The 21,461-nt window shown below is 41.8% G+C and overlaps 1 protein-coding gene across 1 annotated transcript in view; it reads right to left on the reverse strand.

Annotated features, from left to right (window-relative positions):
• The window catches only part of LOC308102274 (neural cell adhesion molecule 2-like), a 172,685-nt gene extending 167,755 nt beyond the window's left edge, over positions 1 to 4,930 (reverse strand). Inside the window, exon 1 of the mRNA XM_080451910.1 lies at positions 4,906 to 4,930. The gene's annotated coding sequence lies outside the window, so the exon portion shown is untranslated. The remainder of the gene's footprint in view (positions 1 to 4,905) is intronic.
• Between the last annotated feature and the right edge of the window lie 16,531 nt (positions 4,931 to 21,461).

Consider the following 21,461-nt stretch of genomic DNA (forward strand, 5'->3'; position numbering starts at 1 on the left):
CCCCTCAAGGACCCCCGGGGGTCCCCAGAACCCACGTTGAGAACCAATGTTTTACGGGGCCACAGTATGTTCTCTGCTGTGGTGTGCTATAGTAACCAACCCAATACTGAAGCTCTCTCCTAAAGCAGTGGTTCTCAAACCTTTTCATGACAAGGACCCCCCAAAATGATATAATGTATTTGGCCACGGACCCCCATCTCAAAATATTTTGTTCCAGGGACCCCCAGGAGCAAAGATTTGAGTTAAAAATGTTCGCTTTACAAAATATATTATTCAAAGATTTAATGTTCACGATTTTTCAAAAATAGCATATCTACAAGCTCATAGCGCGGCACCGGTGCCGTGCTATGAGCTTGTAGATCTTCTATTTTTGAAAAATCGTGATAGATTTGCACACATTTTCACAGTTAATATTTTCAAAAATAGCAGATCTACAGAGCTTGAATATCTGCTATTTTTGAATAGCCAAAGTATAAAATAACATTTTATACTTTGGCTATTCAAAAATAAACATTCAAGCTCTGTAGATCTGCTATTTTTTTAACCATATTATGGTTAAAGGGGTTACAATGATTGTGACTCTTTATGAACTTATTTTGCTGGGGACCCCCTGGTAGCTGGTTGACTTCATTTGACTTCATTGTAAAAACCCAGTAAGCTGCAGTAGGTTCCTTTCTTTTAAATATATGTTTTTGTTTGTTTGTTTGCAGTCGTTTACGTTTTCTTATGAAACAAAACCTAAACTGAACAAAACACCTAACGTATGTATGCGGTTTTAATTTGTAATGTTTTTATTGTCATGGTTTCGTCTCTGTCTTATTTTGTGTTATTGCTCCCTGCATCCCCCCTCCCCCCTTCCCTTCGATTTAAGGACTAGAATGCCTGGACTTTATTGTATTTTTTATTCTTTTGAATATCATTTTCAATGGATCAAGGTCTGCTGCTATCTATGAAATCTATGAAATCTATGACAAAACACAATTGTATACCATGTAGTGTGAGGTCCTCGCTTCATCTGTCTCTCAGCTAAAAAAAGGGTCCTTGGCCTGTAAAAAAAAATCTGAACAGTACAGCGGCAGGGTTTACAAGCAGGGCTGAGAAGGGCTTAAATGTTTCATGGTTTGGATTTATGCCCGAGCTGCACTGATAAAAAAAAGAAAGGATTGTCTCTGTGATTGTCACAGCAAGGACTCTGAAGAGGAACAAAGGCCATTGGAGCCTCAAGGCTGTGCTCATGAAAGGCCTAACAAGTGTGAGTACTTATGGGATGTCACGAGCAGTGGTGTGTAAAGGAACTAAGTACATTTACTTAAGTACTGTACTTAAGTACACTTGTGAGGATTTTTTTTTTACTTTACTGGAGTATTTCCCATTTTCAATACTTTTACTTCTACTCCACTACATCTCAGAGGCAAATATTTTACTATTTTACTAATATTTTGTAGTATTTTACTCCACTACAATAATTTGAAAACTTGAGTTACTAGTTACTTTGTAGATTTTGCTTATTATTACAAAACATACATATTAGCCACTTCAACCCTATATACATTATGATTTCGGCCATTCGAAAATAGCCGATCCACGAGCTCACAATGCGTCGCATCGCGACGCATTGTGAGCTTGTAGATCTGCTATTTTCAAATTGTACTTAAGTACAGTCCTTGAGTACATGTTACTTTCCACCAGGGGCGTCGTTAGGCGGGGGCTTCGGTGGCTATAGCCACCAATGTTTTATCCAAAGCCACCAATAAAGATTTTTTTTTTTTTATTATATATCTATAACCCTAACCTAACCCTACCCCTAACCCTAAAACCGAAATAAAGTAACAAAAAACGTGGAAAAAAAGTACCCAACTCCGCGCGCGCGCGCGCCGGGGGGGCACGTGCATTAGGGGTGGGACGATATGGGTACCTCACGATACGATATATATCACGATATTAGGCCCACGATAACAATATATATCACGATATTCGACGATATTCGATATATTGCGATATCACGATATTCAATATACATTGCAAGAAATTTCACCAACGATATATCACGATATCTGAAAATATCGATATATTGCGATATCACGATATATTGCATGAAATTTCACCAACGATATATCACGATAGTCCTTGTATTCAATTCATAAACACATAAAATAGCACCAAACAGTTCAAAATCATCATTACACAAATACAGAGTAGGAAGAACAATGTATCAAAAAAAAAAAAGTATATCGATATTTTTCGGCAGTATATCGATTAGTTATCGCGGGAGAAAGTATTGCGATATATCGCGATATCGATATATCGTCCCACCCCTAACGTGCATGTGCCCGTTGCCTGGGGGGCTAAGCCCCCAACCTAGTAGAGACCTAGCGACGCGTCTTCTTTCCACCACTGCACTCCCGTGGGTCCTCGACATCATGCACGGTGAGGACTGTGGGCAGTGGCGTGGCGTATACCCACTGTAGAGGCAGGGCAGGCGGTCGCCTGCCCAACTAAGATGTCGCCTCCCCTAAAAAAAAAAAAACAACACGAAAAGGTGTCATTGCGTGCTTAATGTCCTCAAAGTCACGCATCCAACAAGCTTTGAACTGAGCAGATTGGACCTTCCGTTTCCAGAGATTATGGCCAAAACATCTGGAAAACGGCCACTTTTGCCGGTTTTCGATTGAGTTGAAATTTCTTTTTTGGGGGGTAATAGAGGAGGGGGGCCGGGGGGGGGGGGGGCTTAAATGTAAATCCTGGGAACACCACTGACTGTGTGGGTCCTCTGCGTGGGAAAGAACGCCGACAGGACAGACAGACTTTCCCCATCCTAGTATACACAGTCCAGCAGCATGGACGGTTACAAGCGCGGCTGAGAAAAGGCTATTAATGTTTCATGGTCTGGATTTGTGCCCAAGCTGCACTGATAAGGAAACAGGATTTGTCATTCGTGTGTCATTGTCACAGCAAAGGCTCCGTGTAGAGGGACGGAGGTCTCCAGAGCCTCTGTGTGACCTCAAAGCAATTGTGTTCATGTGAACGGCCACGACAAGTTGATGCATGTTCGCTGGATGTCACAGGTTCAAGTGCCTCATCGTACATTTATCCGACGTACATTTCTCTCTCTAAATCCCTCTCTGTCACGCTCTGTGTCGTGCTCCCCACGGTTATATCCTCCCAGGGGGGGGGGGGCTTAACTCATTGACAGTGTTGTAAAGTAACTAAGCACATTTACTCAAGTACTGTACTTACGTACAATTATGAGGTACTTTTACTTTAGTGGAGTATTTCCAATTGTCTATACTTTTACTTCTACTCAACTACATCTCAGAGGCAAATATTGTACTTTTACTCCACTACAATTATTTGAAAAATGTAGTTACTAGTTTACTTTGCAGATATAAATGATTACATTATAAAACATACATTAACCCCTTTAGGCCATTTGAAAATAGCCGATCTACAAGCTTGTAGAGCTTGTAGATGAGCTTGTAGATCTGCTCTTTTCAAACATTTTAGTACTTTTACTTTTGGTACTTTAAGTACATTTTGATATTTTGTACGTTCACTCAAGTCAATTTTAAATTCCGGACTTTTACTTGTAACAGGGTACTTCTACATTGCAGTATTGATACTTTTACTTAAGTAAAACATTTGAGTACTTCTTCCACCACTGCTCATTGACTGCCACAGCTAGAGGGCGCTGTTTGCCAAACCTATGAGTGATCCTATGACTTCAGGAGAACAGCAGACCCCCGAAATAATGTGATCAAAACAAACCCTTTTTGTTGCTTTTTGGCTAAAAACAACCCACATTCAACTGCCCACAACTATGGAATGGATCATCGCGGCGGCACAAATAATCTTTCTCCGATTCTACGAGATTCGGCTACGTTTTAAAGCGATCGGCGGGTGGATCTTTGTGAAGAAAAATATTCTATGATTTTTCAAAGGTTAGTGAAAATGCTCGGATAGTATACGATAGTATACAACTAGTATACAGTTATTTGACAGCTTCGGTTACTATGGTAACAGATACTATGGTGCAGATTTAGATTTAGAATATTTTCCTAATTGTGAGACTAACTCTAAACATCATTTCCTAACCATGAAAACAACCATTTCCCTCGTTGAGGACCATGAAAATATCCTCCTCACAATATCCATTTCTCAAAAGTATAGTAATGCAAGTGCGCGCACGCACGCACGCACACACACACACACACACACACACACACACACACACACACACACACACACACACACACACACACACACACACACACAGAGTGTTCCTGAGCTGTCAAGCGAGGTGGTCTGGCTGGAGAGGAGGCACAGAGTACAGCCTCCAGGGGATGAGTGAGACCTGCATCAGGGCCATGTGCCCCCACCCAGAGAGACACTGGAACAGACAGCTGTGTTCTATTTACCTGGGTGGGTGGGTGAGGGAGAGAGACAGTCAGAGAGAGAGAGAGAGAGAGAGAGAGAGAGAGAGAGAGAGAGAGAGAGAGAGAGAGAGAGAGAGAGAGAGAGAGAGAGAGAGAGAGAGAGAGAGATGGCAAGGAGAAAGAGTCTCAGAAGTGGCCAGTGGTTCTCAAACTTTTTTTAATTTGAAGCAGACCTATATCTCTGAGAGTGTACGGGTCCATTTGGTTCCATTTGTACTCTCTCAGAGTTACAGATCTCTAAGGGTCCATTTGGTTACATGTGTACTCTCTCAGAGTTACAGATGTGTAAGGGTTCATTTGGAGCCCCCTCAAGGAACCCTGAGGGTCCCCGGACCACCCACTTTGAGAACCACTGAGATAGAGGATATATAGTGGTTATCCAACAAGTTATCTCGCCAACAACCAGAGTGCGCGCACACGCACACGCACACGCACACGCACACGCACACACGCACACACAGTGCTGTCTTACCAGTGCAGATGAAGAACTTGGACTCTCCGACACTCAGCTCCACTTTGTTCAAAGATATGGACACCTGAAGGACAGCTGTCACAGAGAGAGAGAGAGAGAGAGAGAGAGAGAGAGAGAGAGAGAGAGAGAGAGAGAGAGAGAGAGAGAGAGAGAGAGGAGGGGGAAAAATAAATCACATTATTACCACAGCAAACAATCATGACTATCAGTTCAGTTGTATGAGTAACATGGATGGATGGATGGATGGACGGACGGAGGATTACAACAAGTGTACTACAACATTATCTTGATGGCATCAATCCAATGCAAAGAGAGTGATATAATGCATAGGCATCGACTTGTCCCCCAGACCGGTGTGTTTGGACCGCGAGGCCGCACAAAAAAAAATGAAGCCTCAAATGCGCTGACACTTCAGAAGCGGCCCATTGAAATAGGGGGGAGACTTGAGTTTCAGTCAACCCTAACTCAAATCTCAGTCAGACGGTCACGAATGCAGAGAGACAAGAGTCAAGACACAATGGCCCGGATTCATAAAGGGATTTACGACCATATTTTGTACGTACCGGCATTTAGGACAAATCCTACACCTGCAGTCGGATTCATAAAAGTTTTTTGGTCTGTGTTTTGTGCGTCAGGTGCGCACGTTCTCAGGTCAGCCCCGAGGCTGTCTTACCAGGGCTGAAATGTGCGTATGTCTTTAGAATGCTTTATTCTTCATGCCAAAACAGTGGCAAACCTCTAATAAAATATATATGTGCCCAACATTTGTCAACACATATATAAAAAAATTAAAATAAATGTCAAACGATGTATTGCTTGTAGCCTATGCATAATATAGACATGATGTAGACACCGCTTTTTATTTATTTTCTAGGCTACGAGTCGCATAATTCAGCTCTAAAATTTAGAGCTGAATTATTAGGTCCCTCAGTGTGTTTGCCAGCGGGCCATCTCAGCCGTTGTGTAATGTCACGTAATAATGAAAATAGGCTATGATGCCTCAATGAAACTGCGGAGGGGCTGACTTGCATCAGTGTCCGTGCCGCGGTATTAATTTGTAAAGCCTACTGTAGGCTACTGTATATTGATCACATGAACGCCACACACAACAGCCTAATAAATATTACCATCTGATGAGGAAACTAAAGTGGATGAAAGCTGTGTCCAGAAGATCCATTCCCCATTCCGACGTAGGACAGTGATATCCAAAATTAACTAATTTAATCAATAAGCTCTGGTCCATAATCGGATAGAAGCGTTCCACGTTGTATTAGCCTTTTATTTGGTAATGGGGTTAAACCTTGTAAACTTCTTTATTCTCATTACACATGAGAGCATTTATTACGTGATCCGCTTCCAGACAGAACAGTAAGTTGTCAAGGCGATGCAACGCCGCATCTGTTATCTTTAGACGAGGCGGAGTTGAACTTCGACTTGCATCAGCGCCCCCTATACCCGCATATCTGTATAAATACCTCGAAAAAGTTAGTGACACCCACAGCCACGAAACTAGAGGGAGCGTAAACAACAATCTGGTACCACCCACCCATAAAACAAACATGGGCAAATTCTCCTTCTATAGCACAGCCACCAAGGAATGGAATAGTCTAACCCCATCCCTCAAAAAATGCAGTTCGCTGGGCTCATTCAAAACAGCCCTAAAAACCCATCTTTCTGGAGGCCGAAAGAGGAGCTAGTACCAGTTTCCCTGTAGACAGACGACCCCCCCCCCCCTCCCTCCTCTTTTTTGTACATATTTTGTATTTCCTCATGCTTTTTTTGTATATAATTTTTATTTTTCCATGCTCCCCCCCCCCTTTTTTTTGTACATATATTTTTTAAATGCTTTTTTTTGTACATAGTGGTATTTTTTCTGTATTATCTGTATTTTCATGTTGATTTTTGAACTGTTTGGTTGCTACTATATATGTCTATGAAATTAACTCAAGGACCCCAACGGAAACAAGTCCGCAAGGACTTTTTTGGTTGAGAAGCAGAGGGAGAAAAAAGCTTTAAAAAAAAAACCTAGTTGAAGATGCCACATGTTTTAAAATAAAAGACATGTTTGCTGCTGCCAGGGCTGCTTCTGTCCCCTAAAATGTAACTCCACAGCCTCACTTACCATGTCTGCTGCAACAACAGCAGAGTGAAGCCAAGCAGGCAGACACACACACACACACACAGTGGTGGGAAAAGTACTCAAATGTTTTACTTGAGTAACAGTACAAAAGTATTGGTATCAAAATGTACTTAAAGTACCCAAAGTAAAAGTTCTAAAATGTTTGAAAATAGCAGATATACAAGCTCACAACGCATCGTGGTGCAACGCGTTGTGAGCTTGTAGATCTGCTATTTTCAAATAGCCTAGGTATAAAATAGGGCTAAAGTGGTTAATTTATGTTGTATAACGTAATAATTTATATCTGCAAAGTAACTAGTAACTAAATTTTTCAAGTAATTGTAGTGGAGTAAAAGTACAATATTTGCCTCTGAGATGTAGTGGGGTAGAAGTAAAAGTATAGACAATTGGAAATACTCCACTAAAGTAAAAGTACCTCAAAATTGTACTTAAGTACAGTACTTGAGTAAATGTAGGCTACTTAGTAAATGTACACCACTGCACACAGGCTGCTTGCCGTGCCCTCCAAGTCAGAACCAGTTGTTATTAATAAGTTTCAGATCAATCAGTTGGGATAATAAAGCCAGGTCTCTGCCTCCGGTTCAAACTTTATGGAATCATTAAAATATTGCATTTGAAGAGCCTATAGGCAAGGTAATCATCAAAAAATGATTGGGTTTCTAAGCGCACACTTCAAATCAGGTAAGGTTAAATAAAGTATTATCTGTTTTTGGTATGAATATGTGTAGAAAAAAATATGTGCGGCCGCAGGGCTGTGTGGGCCGTTGCAAAAGTGCCCCCCCCCCCCCCACACACACACACACCTTGGCGTGCACACACACACACACACGATTTGTTTGGATCTCCTCAGATAAAGACTGCATGCAGACTGAGTTCAATGACTTGCTTGAAATACCTACAATTTCTTTCATTGATTTCGTCTGGCACCATTTGACCCTGATAAAAACTGTGTGTGTGTGTGTGTGTGTGTGTGTGTGTGTGTGTGTGTGTGTGTGTGTGTGTGTGTGTGTGTGTGTGTGTGTGTGTGTGTGTGTGTGTGTGTGTGTGTGTGTGTGTGTGTGTGTCTGTCTGACGCTGCATGTTATTATGCCGATCCTTAAAAAATAAATGTAAAGGATTTCAATTAATAATTGATCTCTCTGCACATGGAATTGATCAAGTAAATTGCTTGCAAGGAGAACCTTGGGTGAAGTTGATCTCCATCGGGAGTTCAACGCGTGCAGCCGTGAACCCACCAGAGTTTAATGCCTGTACATGCAATTAGCCTGAATTCATACTGGGGCACACACGGACGCACACACACAAGACACACGCACACACGCCGCGCTGTGAATAGAAATGCATATCGTCTCTGTCGGGTGGAAACCTCATATATCCAAAACTGTTACCTTTAAGGATTCAAATTCGAAAATGGCAAAAGTAGCAGATCTACAAGCTCGAAACACGTCGTTTCGCGAAGTGTTTCGAGCTTGTAGATCTGCTACTTTTCATGTTATATAGTATGATCAAGTAGGGCGTTACTTTACAAAAAAAAACACAAAAACTTTAAATACGGAGATAAGAGGTTTTCTGCCGATACATTTCCACCGCGGGGCACACAGCACACATCCTCTGACATGCACGATGGGAGTATCAACGGAGTTACAGACGAGACATATGGGGAGAATACAGGCAGTGAAGCTGAGCTGCATGCCTGCAGTGAGTGGGAGGTCAGTGAGTCTCCACCTCACTCTAGTTCAGTGGTTTTCAATGTTTTTTCAGCCCCAAGGACCCCTTAGCTGAGACAGAGATGAAGCAGGGACCCCCAAACTTGTATAACATTATGTTGCAGATTAAACATTTTCATAGAGTTCATAGATAGCTTCATTGACTATCGTCAGTGTTGTGTGTAAATTCAGGGTTTCTGTTCGTTTCAGACATTTAACCACTTAAACCTTCAATACTTAGTACTTGATTTGCTCTTTTCCCCCCCCTACAGCAAGCCTCTTTGCCAAAAATAGCCGATCTACAAGCTCACAACGCCTCGCGGCGCGAGGCTTTGTAAGCTTGTAGATCGGCTATTTTTGGCTAATGTTCCCCTAAGAAAATGTATTCTTGGGTTCAATGTAAACAAACATAAAAATCCTATCTCCCAAAGATTTGGCGGACCCCCTATAGTAGCTCTGAGGACCCCCTAGGGTTCCCGAAAACCCCCTTTGAAATGCCAGTGGTTCACATTTTAAAACCCAGCACCCCCAAATTGATACGTATTTAGACGCCGCAGACCCCCATCTGGAAATGTTTTTGTGCTCACTCTTTCGGTGTGCCTTTGTTAAATTGCTCGTCCTATGTGTACCGCTTAGTTTTTGTACGGATGTTTGTATATAGTCTGTTGGGTGTCGTTTGTTCCACAATGGAAACAAGCGTTTTTGTGATTAATCCGTGTTTAATTAGTGCTATTGTGCTTTTAATTGTCGCCAATAAAATCTTCCGTTCTGAGTCTTATTTCTGAAAAAAACACATAACGACGCAGTGACATGTGACTGCAGACTGAGTGTTTGCGACGCCGATGCAGAGTCAGCACAAAGGCAAATCTAATCTAAACAAAACGCTGCCACATCCTCAGCAAAACACCATCAATCTGGAAATGTTGCGGTAACGAGGCCAAATCATACACAGCACTTCTGTCAACAAGCATGAGGACTGCGCCTGAGCGGGGGCCAATGGGAGCTCTCTGGGGACCTTCTTCAGTTCTATGTGAAACACTTATTTAACCTTATTTTGATGAGTGCTTTGTAAATAAAGTTATTATTTGGTTTCACGTGTAAGTCACAAACGGTAATGTACACCAATTGTGGTGTGTGTAGGCTGACTACGACACCTCTTAGGCTTCTGTCAAAGAGTGCACCGCGCTAACATTGTTGGATCAGCCGCGGGCACGCGCACGCACGTCCGCACACACACACGCACACGCACACGCCAAATAAACCACAAAACATACTTTGAATATCATCTTTCAATTTCAACACGAAATGGATAATAAAATAAAAAAGGTCTAAGGCTAAGCCCAGTTTAGGAAAGAGATGAAGGAGCAACATGATAAACGTTATGTGCAACAGATAGAGCCCTGAAGGTATGCCAGCTGAGCTGATATACTGTAGCACTGGGGTGCAAGTTCTGCATTAATGAGAGGAAAGGCTTGCACCCAGAGACCCTGGTGGTGTGCCCACGCACCTAAAGTGGTAAATGGTGCATTTATATAGAGCTTTTATCCCAAAGCGCTTTACATAGATAGTGCATTACATTCACCCATTCACACATTCATACACCGATGGCGGAGGAAACCATGAAAGGCACCGACCTGCTCATCGGGAGCAATTAGGGGTTCAGCGTCTTGCTCAAGGACAATTCGTCACTAACTCTGGGGGAGACCGGGATCGATACGGCCACTCTAATATATATATATTTATTTATTTATTGTCTTACTGTAAATGTATATATTGACCCGAGCAAAACTATTTCCCCTTGTGGACAATAAAGGACATCTAATCTAATCTAATCTAACTAAGTACATTTACTTACTCTGCAGATTTAGATTGTTTTGCGAAACATACGGTACATTAACCAACTAAGCCCTATCTTACACTTACACTGTCTATTCCAAAATAGCCGATCTACGAGAAATCTTCGAAAGAATGCAAGTTTTGCGAAATGGGCCATTTTTAATGAGCACTTTTAATTTGGTACTTTAAGTATATTTTGATGCCAATATTTTGGACTTTTTGAATACAGGCCTTTGTAACAGAGTATCTCTAGATGGTGGTATTGATACTTTCTTTGACTTACAGTAAGTAAAGAAAAGAAGGGAGAAAAAAAAAGCTGAGTACTTCTTCCTCCACTGTACGCATGGGAGCGAGCTAAACTACAGCATTGTTTTTTAAAGTGGCGGTCCGGGGACCCCCAGGGGTCCTTGGGGGGATACCAGGGGATCCCCAGCAAAAGCAGTTAACATAGCATCACAATCATTTTAACCACTTTATCCATTTATACGTTGGCTATTGAAAAATAGCAGATCTACAAGCTCGTACATCTGCTATTTTTGGAAAACCTTTGAAAAATATTGAAAATGTTTGGAAACTGATTTTGAATAGATCTTCTCTGCTGGGGGGGTCCCTGGCAGCAAATATTTTCAGATGGGGGTCCACGGCCAAATGCATAATCAATTTGAGGGGGGCCTTGACATGAAAATGTTTGAGAGCCACTGATTTACAGAGCCTGCCTGAGGGCCACTAAGCGGCTACGTACTAAAGTAAGTTGTGTATGAAGTGCAGTGTTACTTTCAAGCAGTGGTGTAAAGTAACTAAGTACATGTTCTCAAATACTGTACTTAAGTACAATGTTGAGGTACTTTTACTTTACTTGAGTATTTCCAATTTCCAATACTTTTACTCAGAGGCAAATATCTCAGAGGCAAATATTGTACTTTTACTCCACTACATTTATTATAAACTTTAGTTACTAGCTACTTTGCAGATATAAATGTATTACATTATAAAACATACATTTACCACTTTAGCCCTATTTTATACAGGGCTATTTGAAAATAGCCGATCTACAAGCTCACAACGCGTCGCATGGCGACGCGTTGTGAGCTTGCAGATCTGCTATTTTCAAACATTTTAGTACTTTTACTTTTGGTACTTTAAGTACATGTTGATACCAATACTTTTGTACTTTTACTCAAGTCAATTTTGAATTTGGGACTTTTACTTGTAACCGAGTATTTCTACGTTGCAGTATTGATACTTTTACTTAAGTAAAACATTTGAATACTTTTTTCCACCACTGCGTTCAAGTAGTACAGGATACGTTTGTCAAATAAATAAAGTGCAGGATATAGTTTATGAACGGTCACAGGTTTGGGTGATACAGCATCAAGTGCGTTACTCTTGGGGTGTAAAGTGTAAAGCCGGCTGTGTGTCAGGATGGAACACGGTGTCAGTGTCACTGCTGGCTGTGACTGATTGGCTGCAGAGCAGCCAATCAGCCGGCAGGACAGGAGGGGGATTTATTATCTCCTGTGTGTCCATAAATAGCTCCATTAGAGCGTGGCGTGGCTAAATAAAATGCACCGTACCGTACGTACACTACAGCACACTGCCACACTGCCTGTTGCGGTGTATATGTGTGTGTAAATAGCAGATCTACGAGCTTGTAGATCTGCTATTTTTGGCGCCCCTTTAGCGCCCCATTTTAAGTCTAAATCAGGCATGACTCTAACCCTAAAATCCCCTAAACCTAACCTCTAAATTATAATCCTAATTGGAATCTTTTCCTAATTAACTCCCCAAATCGTTTTTGCATAAAACAAATTTCTCCAGGAGAATGTCTATTTCTCAAATTCTTCCATACTTGTGCCCTCACAAGTATAGTCACACACACACACACACACACACACACACACACACACACACACACACACACACACACACACAACACACACACACACACACACACACACACACACACACACACACACACACACACACACACACACACACACACACACACACACACAGGTGGGTGACTGTGACTCAGGAGGTATAGGGCATTGGTTCTCAAAGTGGGGTCCGGGGACCCCCAGGGGTACTTGGGGGGGTTCCAGGGGGTCCCCAGCAAAATGTGTTAAAATAGCGTCAAAATAATTTTAACCTTTTATACTTTGGCTATTCAAAAATAGCAGATCTACAAGCTCAAAGCGCGGCACCGAGTGCCGCGCTATGAGCTTGTAGATCTGCTATTTTTGAAAAATCGTGAACATTTGTGCAAACCTTGGGATATATATTTTTAAGACAACATTTTTAACTCAAATATTTGCCTCTGGGGGTCCCTGGAACAAAATATTTGAGATTCCGCGGCCAAATTCATATCATTTTGGGGGTCCTTGACATGAAAAAGTTTGAGAACCAATGGTATAGGGGCCAGTTCACACTGGGTTAGTGTCGAAGTGTCCTTGAGTAAGACCCTGTAAGAGACCCTCGCAATAAAGGAGGTTAGTGCCTTGCATGGGTTCCTTTGCCATCGGTGTGTGAATGCAATGCGCTTTGGATAAAAGGAGCAATAGAAATGAACCATAAGTCACTTTCACACATGCACTCATCATGGACGTTTTCCAGACTTTAAACGGAAGGGCTGTAGGATGAACACAACATTCATGCTCAGTAGGATCGGACATGCAACAGACTTTATGCTGGCAGGAACTTTGAGTTAACCCATTAAGACCTGGAACGCATCTGTGTCACTTTAGATTTCTTTGGCTATTCAAAAATAGCAGATCTACAAGCTCATAGCGCGGCACTCGGTGCCGCGCTATGAGCTTGTAGATCTGCTATTTTTGAAAAATTGTGATATTTTTTTTTAAAGATTTTTTTCAAACAACTGTTAGGATTTAGAAAACATTTTTAAGAATGGCCTCAGGTCTTAGTCGGGGTAATGTCCGATTTGGCTCAAACCGCTCCGTGTGTGAATTGACGCGGGGAATGTCCGGTGAATTTACAAAACGGAAATGAAAACGGTCAAAACCACTGGCTGACCACTGTAGTGTGTGTGTGGACGTGTTGATGACGCTTCTATTGTCGAGGAGCAGTGGTGGAAAAAGTACTCAAATGTTTTACTTAAAGGGATTGTAGGCGAGTTCAGAGATAAAAAAAATAACAAAAACTATTGTCAAACACCGCACATCCACTTCCCCCCCCCCCCTCCTCATCAGCAGTTTGTTTCCCCGACCACCAGGGGGTGACGCAGGGGGGACTTCTGAACGGGCCATGCCGAAAATAGGTTGCTTTATTCGGATACAATGCATGTCACTGCTCGCCCCTGCCGGTTCTCTGAATTTTTATTTTTAAATAGGCTCTGTCATGATAAATTGACCACATATATGAAGTTAAACAACTCAATTCTATCCAAACGATATCTTAAAAGTAAATTCCGTGCCTCAAAAAAGAAGTTTGAGAGCGTTTTAAAACCGAAAGTAAGAAGTATAAACTGCCTACAGAAAACAATGGCGGCTCGTTCCATTTTTGTCGGCTGCACTCGGTCCCATTCGGTTTCACCCGAACAGTTCACACAGGCGCAGACGCGCACGGACGCGCACATGCGCGTCCATGCATTTACGTCCCGGACAAACATAAACTGTAGGGAAAATACGGATTTCAGAAAGAGGACTGTGTTTCAATGCAGGAAAACACCCCAGCATCATTATATAGTGGCTGATAGAGGGGAAGAAAATCAAAATATATATATATATAAATATTCTTAAAATGTAGGCTTAATGTTGCCTACAATCCCTTTAAGTAAAAATCTATACTGAAAATCTGCAATGTAGATATATCCTGTTACAAGTAGAAGTCCTGTAGACAAAATGTACTTGAGTAAAAGTACAAAGGTATACACACACACACACACACACACACACACACACACACACACACACACACCTCTCTGCGTGGTCGCAGTCCTCTGTTTGCACACCATCTGAGAGGGAGAGTGCAGGTGTGTGCAAGCTGCAGGCAACTCCCACACTCACACACACACACACACACACACACACATTTGTATTACTACACTTGTGAGCACATCAGCGTTTCAGGGCAGTGATTTTATGAATGCAATTTGTATGGGGGGGAGGGGCATTTTTGACCTTATCCCTAAAGGTCGGTACACACTACACAACGTTTTATTCTCTTTCACCACGTACCATGTCAGACTATATGCCTTTAAGCTCGAAAATATCCGATCAGCCATAACTCAAACCCTAACCCCCTAAAAGATAGCCTCTAAATGTCTAATTCTATCCAACCGGAATATTTTCCAAAATTGTCAAACCGAACTCATGCACCCAAATCACTTCTAACCAAATAAGAACAACCATTACTCTAGTGAGGAGCAGGAACATTGTCCTTACAATGTGTCTATTTCTCAAATTCTTCCATATACTCGAGGGGACATTTTGCCCTCAGACGTATAGTAATATAAGTACACACACACACACGCACGAGCACACACACACACACACACACACACACACACACACACACACACACACACACACACACACACACAGTCAGAGACAAAACCATCTCCTCCACAGAAGCGTTTGAGGGTATGTGGTATGTAAGAGGCTTAGGGATGTGTAGGCAGAACTCACAGGAGCTGTTGGCATGCAGGAGTAAAGTGCAGCATGACGGGGAGGAGATAAGAGCTAGCTAGCGGGGTTGTTTCTGAGACGCTGCACCTGGGAGCTGATAGCACACACACACACACACACACACACACACGCACGCACACGCGCGCGCGCGCGCCAGGACCATTGGACACGCTTCGCTGCAAGCTGGAACCTCCACCGCGCCAGAGGTGCTTCAGTTAAAGTATAAAATACTTCAAAACTGCACTGCACTCAGTTAGTCTACCTGAGTAGATGTAGTAGTTGCAGTGGTGAAAAAAGTACAACACATTTTTACTTAAGTAAAAGTATCAATACTGCAATAGAAATACTCTTTGTTACAAGTAAAAGTCCGGAATTCAAAATGTACTTGATTAAAAGTATAGGCATCAAAATGTACCAAAAGTAAGAGTACTCATTATGCAAAACATCCCATTTCAAGTTTTCAAATGCATACAAATCTTTTGAAAATAGCCGATCTACAAGCTCACAATGCGTCGCATTGTGAGCTTGTAGATCAACTATTTTCAAATGCCTGAAGTGTATATAGGGCTGAAGTGGTTAATGTATGTTTTTTAATAATAATCAAAATCTATAAAGTAACCACAGACAGCGACAAAACACTGTGCGTACCAGTAGGGAGCCATAAGGCAGATGGACAGGCTGCTAGGATGTGGAGCTGCTCTGTGGTTTGGAACCTGACCGCCCCCAGCTGTTAGAAGCAGTGCTGGATGAAGTACTCAACCCCATAACTCCTGGTCAAATATGACTCAACTAGTGAAAGAGTCGCTCAGTCAAATACACGTACAGTATATACTTGAGTTAAAGTACTGTAGTAGTCGTTTAAAACAATATAATAATGGAAAAAAAAACTTACAGTACAAATTACAAAGTACATTTTCCATTTAATATCAATGCATTGGAATTTAGACATTTTCGCCAAAATGATAAGATTTTCCAGAAATCCAGTGTCACATTGTGACATGTCATGAGCTTGTATATCTGCTATATTTGGCTATTATTCCCCCAGGACATGGATATATATATACCGTATACGCACGCACACACGCCATTTGAAAAGATTGTGGGCCAGGGACCCCCATAGAATAGGGTTAAAGTGGTTAACCAGATTTGATGCTATACATTAACTAATTCAGCCACGGACCCCCTGGCAGCCTCTCAATGACCCCTGGGGGTTCCCAGACGACACCTTGAGAACCACTGCTCTATAGGATGCTCCTCTCTCTCTCTCTCTCTCTCTCTCTCTCTCTCTCTCTCTCTCTCTCTCTCTCTCTCTCTCTCTCTCTCTCTCTCTCTCTCTCTCTCTCTCTCTCTCTCTCTCTCTCTCTCTCTCTCTCTCTCTCTCTCTCTCTCTCTCTCTCAGCATGGGTACATTAGTGGCATTTTCTTAACCAGGTAATGCAGTGGTTCTCAACCAGTGGTCGGGGGACCACCAGTGGTCCTTGAGGGGGTTCCAGGTGGTCCCCAGCTAAATGATGGAGAGTTGGTTACCAAATGGACCCTTATTAGGTAGATCTTTAACTCTTGAGAGTGTAAAATGAAAACCCTTACGGGTCCATTTGGTTTCATTTTACTCTCTCTAGAGTTAAATTATTGTTAAATATCTGCATTACTTAATTAAATAATTGTTATTTTGATCAACGTTTGCCTGTTATCTCTCCTATGGTACCAACATCAATACAGCATGGATGGAATTGTGGACAAAATCTTATCCAACGACAACAAAATATTCAACTTTTTGGCTCTGAGGGTCTAAATGTCATCAAACGGTGGTCTGTGGCTCAAATGCCGAATAAATAATGGACCTTGATATGAAAATGGTTGAAAACCTACAGAGGTAATGGTTGAATCAACGCAGACATTCCCCAAGAATATATGTTGCTATAATATCAGTGGTTCTCAAACTTTTTTCATGTCAAGGACCCCCAAAATGATATGTGTTTGTCCGCGGACCCCCCCCCCCATCTCAAAATATTTTGTTCCAGGGACCTCCCCCCAGAAGCAAAGATTTGAGTTAAAAATGTATATACAGTATATATTCAAAGATTTGCACACATTTTCACGATTTTTTTCTCCTCCAAAAATAGCAGATCTACAAGCTCATAGCACGGCACTCGGTGCCGCACTATGAGCTTGTATATCTGCTATTTTTAAATAGCCAAAAAAATCTTAAAATGACACGGCTGCGTTCCTGGTCTTAATGCTCTCCTAATGTTCATTCAGAGGTTTTTTCTCACAATGTTCCCCTGCTGTTGGAGTCAAACTCCACAACATTCAACACTCTTGTCACAACACATTTCTGAGCTATACTTCAATGATTAATTCATATCGTTTTTTCTCTCTCTCCCGCTGATGAAAACGTTGACATTTCTTGTCATTTCTGTTTTTCGGGGGTTGTTTTAGAGTACTCAACGAGAGACGTATCGTCTCACTGGTGGTTTCAGACACAATAACAGCTTTTTGTCTGGGAATGGGGAAGCGAACAAGGCCGTGCGAGTGCTGGGCGGCGGCTGCAGATATTGACGCATCGTTGTTGTCGGGCAGAAACCTCCTATCTCCGTATTCTAACTTTTTATTTTTCTAAAATGTTTTATCCCACGATTTTTGTAACCCACTGTTTTCCACCCAGTGCCAATTGTCTATGTAATCCTGGGTGCTACTCTCCCTCTGCCAGCCTAGGGAGAGCCCAGAACTGAGCTCATGCCTCCTTTAAAGGGGTAGTTCACCCCAAAAATTACTTATTTTCTATCAATTGCACACCCCGTGAAGCCTTGAATTCATGGATTTTGTTTTGTTTTTGTCGCATTCCTAAGACAATAATTCCGGCGGAAAGATGCTAATGTATCCGGTAAGAGTCTCCTACCGGAAATACACCCGGTCATCAAATTATTGGCTTAGGAATGTGACAAAAAAAACAAAAAATCCATGAATTCAAGGCTTCATTGGGTGTGTAACTGATAGAAAATAAGTAATTTTTTGGGGTGAACTACTCCTTTAATGCATGGGGAGTGAGCAAGCCGCTTCTTATCACCTGACAGGGGGGAGTTTCCCCGGTAGGACGTAGCGCGTGGAAGGAACACGTTTTTACAACCAGTTCCTTTCCCCTCCATCAGGCACCCCGGCTGACCAGGGGGAGGCATGTTTTTTGTGAGGGTACCTAGGTCCTACCCTAGGGAACACGGGGAGAACATGCAAACTCCACACAGAAAGGCCCTTTCACCAACCCCACCTAGGGTATGGGCACTGATGACGCGGAGGAGAGAACACGCTCCCAGCGCCCACAGCGTCCCCGGCGGGAATCGAACCCAGGACCTTCTAGCTGTGAGGCGACATATTCTAACTTTGTTGTGTTTTTTCGTAAATTAACGCCCTACTTGATCATATTACAGCGTCACACAAAAGCATCAAACGTAGCAGAGCCTCATAGCTTGAAACGCGCCGCTTTGAGCGGCGCGTTTCAAGCTATGAGGCTCTGCTACTTTTTGAATTTGAATCCTGAAAAGTAACAGTTTTACACATAGGTTTCCACCCGACAGAGACGATATTGAAAGCCTCTACTCCGGGTTCAATACCGCCGTCTTTTCACTCACAGACGGTATTAGGGAGGATTCTCATCAACAAGTCTGAATAGAGGCAAACCCCACAGGGGAAAAGAGAGGGAAGTTTTCTATAGAGTGCAGGAAGAAAATGAAGTTGACAGAACTCTCTGGTAAGAGAACTCGAGTTCAACTCAACCCAGTTTTTCAACCTTTGTCCCATATATATATATTTATATATATAAAAAAAAAGAAGTACAAAAAACTTCTGAGGTGGAAGTGGAAGGCCCTCAGAATGAATGAACCCAGCTGGACAAGTACGAATGGATGAGAGCTCTGGCACACAGTCAGCCCATATCGAAGGTTCAACCAAGTGCAACCGAATCAAACTTCTGTCTTCTAGCGGTACGTTTCTGCCAACATCTGCCGAGTGGAAATTCACACTTTTATACACTTCTCTCCCCCTGTCCCCCCGAACCCTCTCTTTGTTTCTTTTCTCTTACTGAAAAAAGAAACCCAAAATCGACGGAGCTTGCACAAAAAGCACATTTCACCCACTTCTGTACACCTGTGAGGTGACAATGTAATAAAGATGAATCTGATTCTGAATCGTTAGACTCAAAATGCTAATTTGATTTTCTTTCTGCCTTTCTGCCTTTCTTTCTTTCTTTCTTTCTTTCTTGCGACATACTACTGTGTCAGTGATGAATAGATCATTTGCATATGGAAGTGGTGTAAAGTAACTAATTACATTTACTCAAGTACTGTACTTAAAGGTAGGGTAAGTGATTGACTTTGGTTAAAATACATGTTAACCCTGCAAGACCCGGATATATTTCTACTTACAAAAAAAAATAATCAACCTTTCAGATGGTGTTTTAGGAGTACTTTGGAGAGGAAAATATAATGTTTTTAAAAAAAAATAGTTTTCGTAAGGTTTTATTGAAATGTTGTAATATTACAACAGTGGGTCTAACGGGTAGCAGAATTTCCTATAGGCCATTTTTACTCACTGTCAGAATAGCATGGCAAATGTCTATATACTTCACTAAAACAACTTAAGGGTTCATTTATATGGTTATGGTTTATCATTTGGCCTCAGAACAGTATACATTATGAATAATATTGGGCCTCAGAACAGTACATTATGAATAATAACATCAATAAGCCATATTTTTAAGAATTTTGATTTTATTAAAAGAACAAAATGAAAAACAGTACAATGAATGTACTAAAGAAACCTAATTACAATATACACTGGTCACAATGTGATGCAAACAGCCCTCCACCGAAGACCAATTCACACCTGCTCAAAATGAAACGGGCACCCCCTCTCATCCATCAATTTGAACACCATTTACAATCACTTGCTTTTTAGCAGTGATAGTCCCAGAAACAGTTTCTGTCTCCTGAAATGCACAGACGAACACCACACTTGTGGCAGAGTAAGCTGGTGTAACTTGAACAGCCACTATTCCTGCAGCGCCCCCTCTCTGTCTTCCGTGGGAGGTGTCCAACTTGGTCCTGGCGCACATCTGATGGCCGATGTTGACATGGTGCCTTGCATGGATTGCAGTCTGGACACATCCCTTGCAGTGAAGCGAGGCTCTCTCCTTGCTTGTGGCATTCTGGGTTTGGCGTGTTTGGCCGGTTGGGGGGGGGGGGCAGTGGGTCAGTGGGTCAGTGGGTTCACTGGGTTCACTGGGTGGATGGTTTTCTTTGGACTCCTCTCCACAGGCCTCTTCATCCGACTCTTCATCAGTTTCAGTAAAGTCGATGTCCACATCACTCTCTCCATGCATTACAATATCCAACACATCCCTTGCAGTGAAGCGAGGCTCTCTCCTTGCTTGTGGCATTCTGAAATGAAAATAAAGAAATACCATTAGTACATTAGTACTAGCACATCTCACTGCAGGTACATATTTCACAAGTCACACAATACTGTCTGGCCAACCTATTGTACTTTGCTTATCCTCACAAGTGGCATCAGTGATGATGGTACTTAGCACTATCAGTGATGAATGATGATGCTTAGCCTAACAAAGGGATTGGGGATGACTGTAAGTGGGCAATCCCAACACCCATCACATGAACAATGATGAGAGATTCTTAACTGGGCGACTCCCATATGAACAATTACCATACACTGATTGCTAACCACAAACATTACCAAAATGTTTTGCTAAAACATTATAGGCAATGACATGTTATAAGCTAATGATGCAGTATATTTGTATTCGAGTACAATTGGTTACAATATACAAATTGGTATATATATATATATATATATATATATATATATATATATATATATACACACACACACACACACACACACACACACACACACACACACATACCAATTTGTATGTTTTAACCAATTGTACTCGAAGACAAATATACTGCTTTAGCTTATAAGTTATAACATTTCATTGCCTATAATGTTTTAGCAAAACATTTTGGTAATGTTTGTGGTTATTTGTGGTATATATATATAGTAATGCAATGTGGGGAAAATACACATAATTGTATAAAAGACTCCACTTAGCCAGGTGAACAGGTGGCATTGCTATTTGCTACCACTATGACCCAGAGTTGTAAAAAAACAACAAGTATAAAGCATGCTCTAATTTACATTTGGGGGATATCTTTCCCA

The sequence above is a fragment of the Gymnoscopelus braueri genome (genome assembly GCF_963280865.1).
Source record: "Gymnoscopelus braueri genome assembly, chromosome: 15".
Taxonomy (NCBI): Eukaryota; Metazoa; Chordata; class Actinopteri; order Myctophiformes; family Myctophidae; genus Gymnoscopelus; species Gymnoscopelus braueri.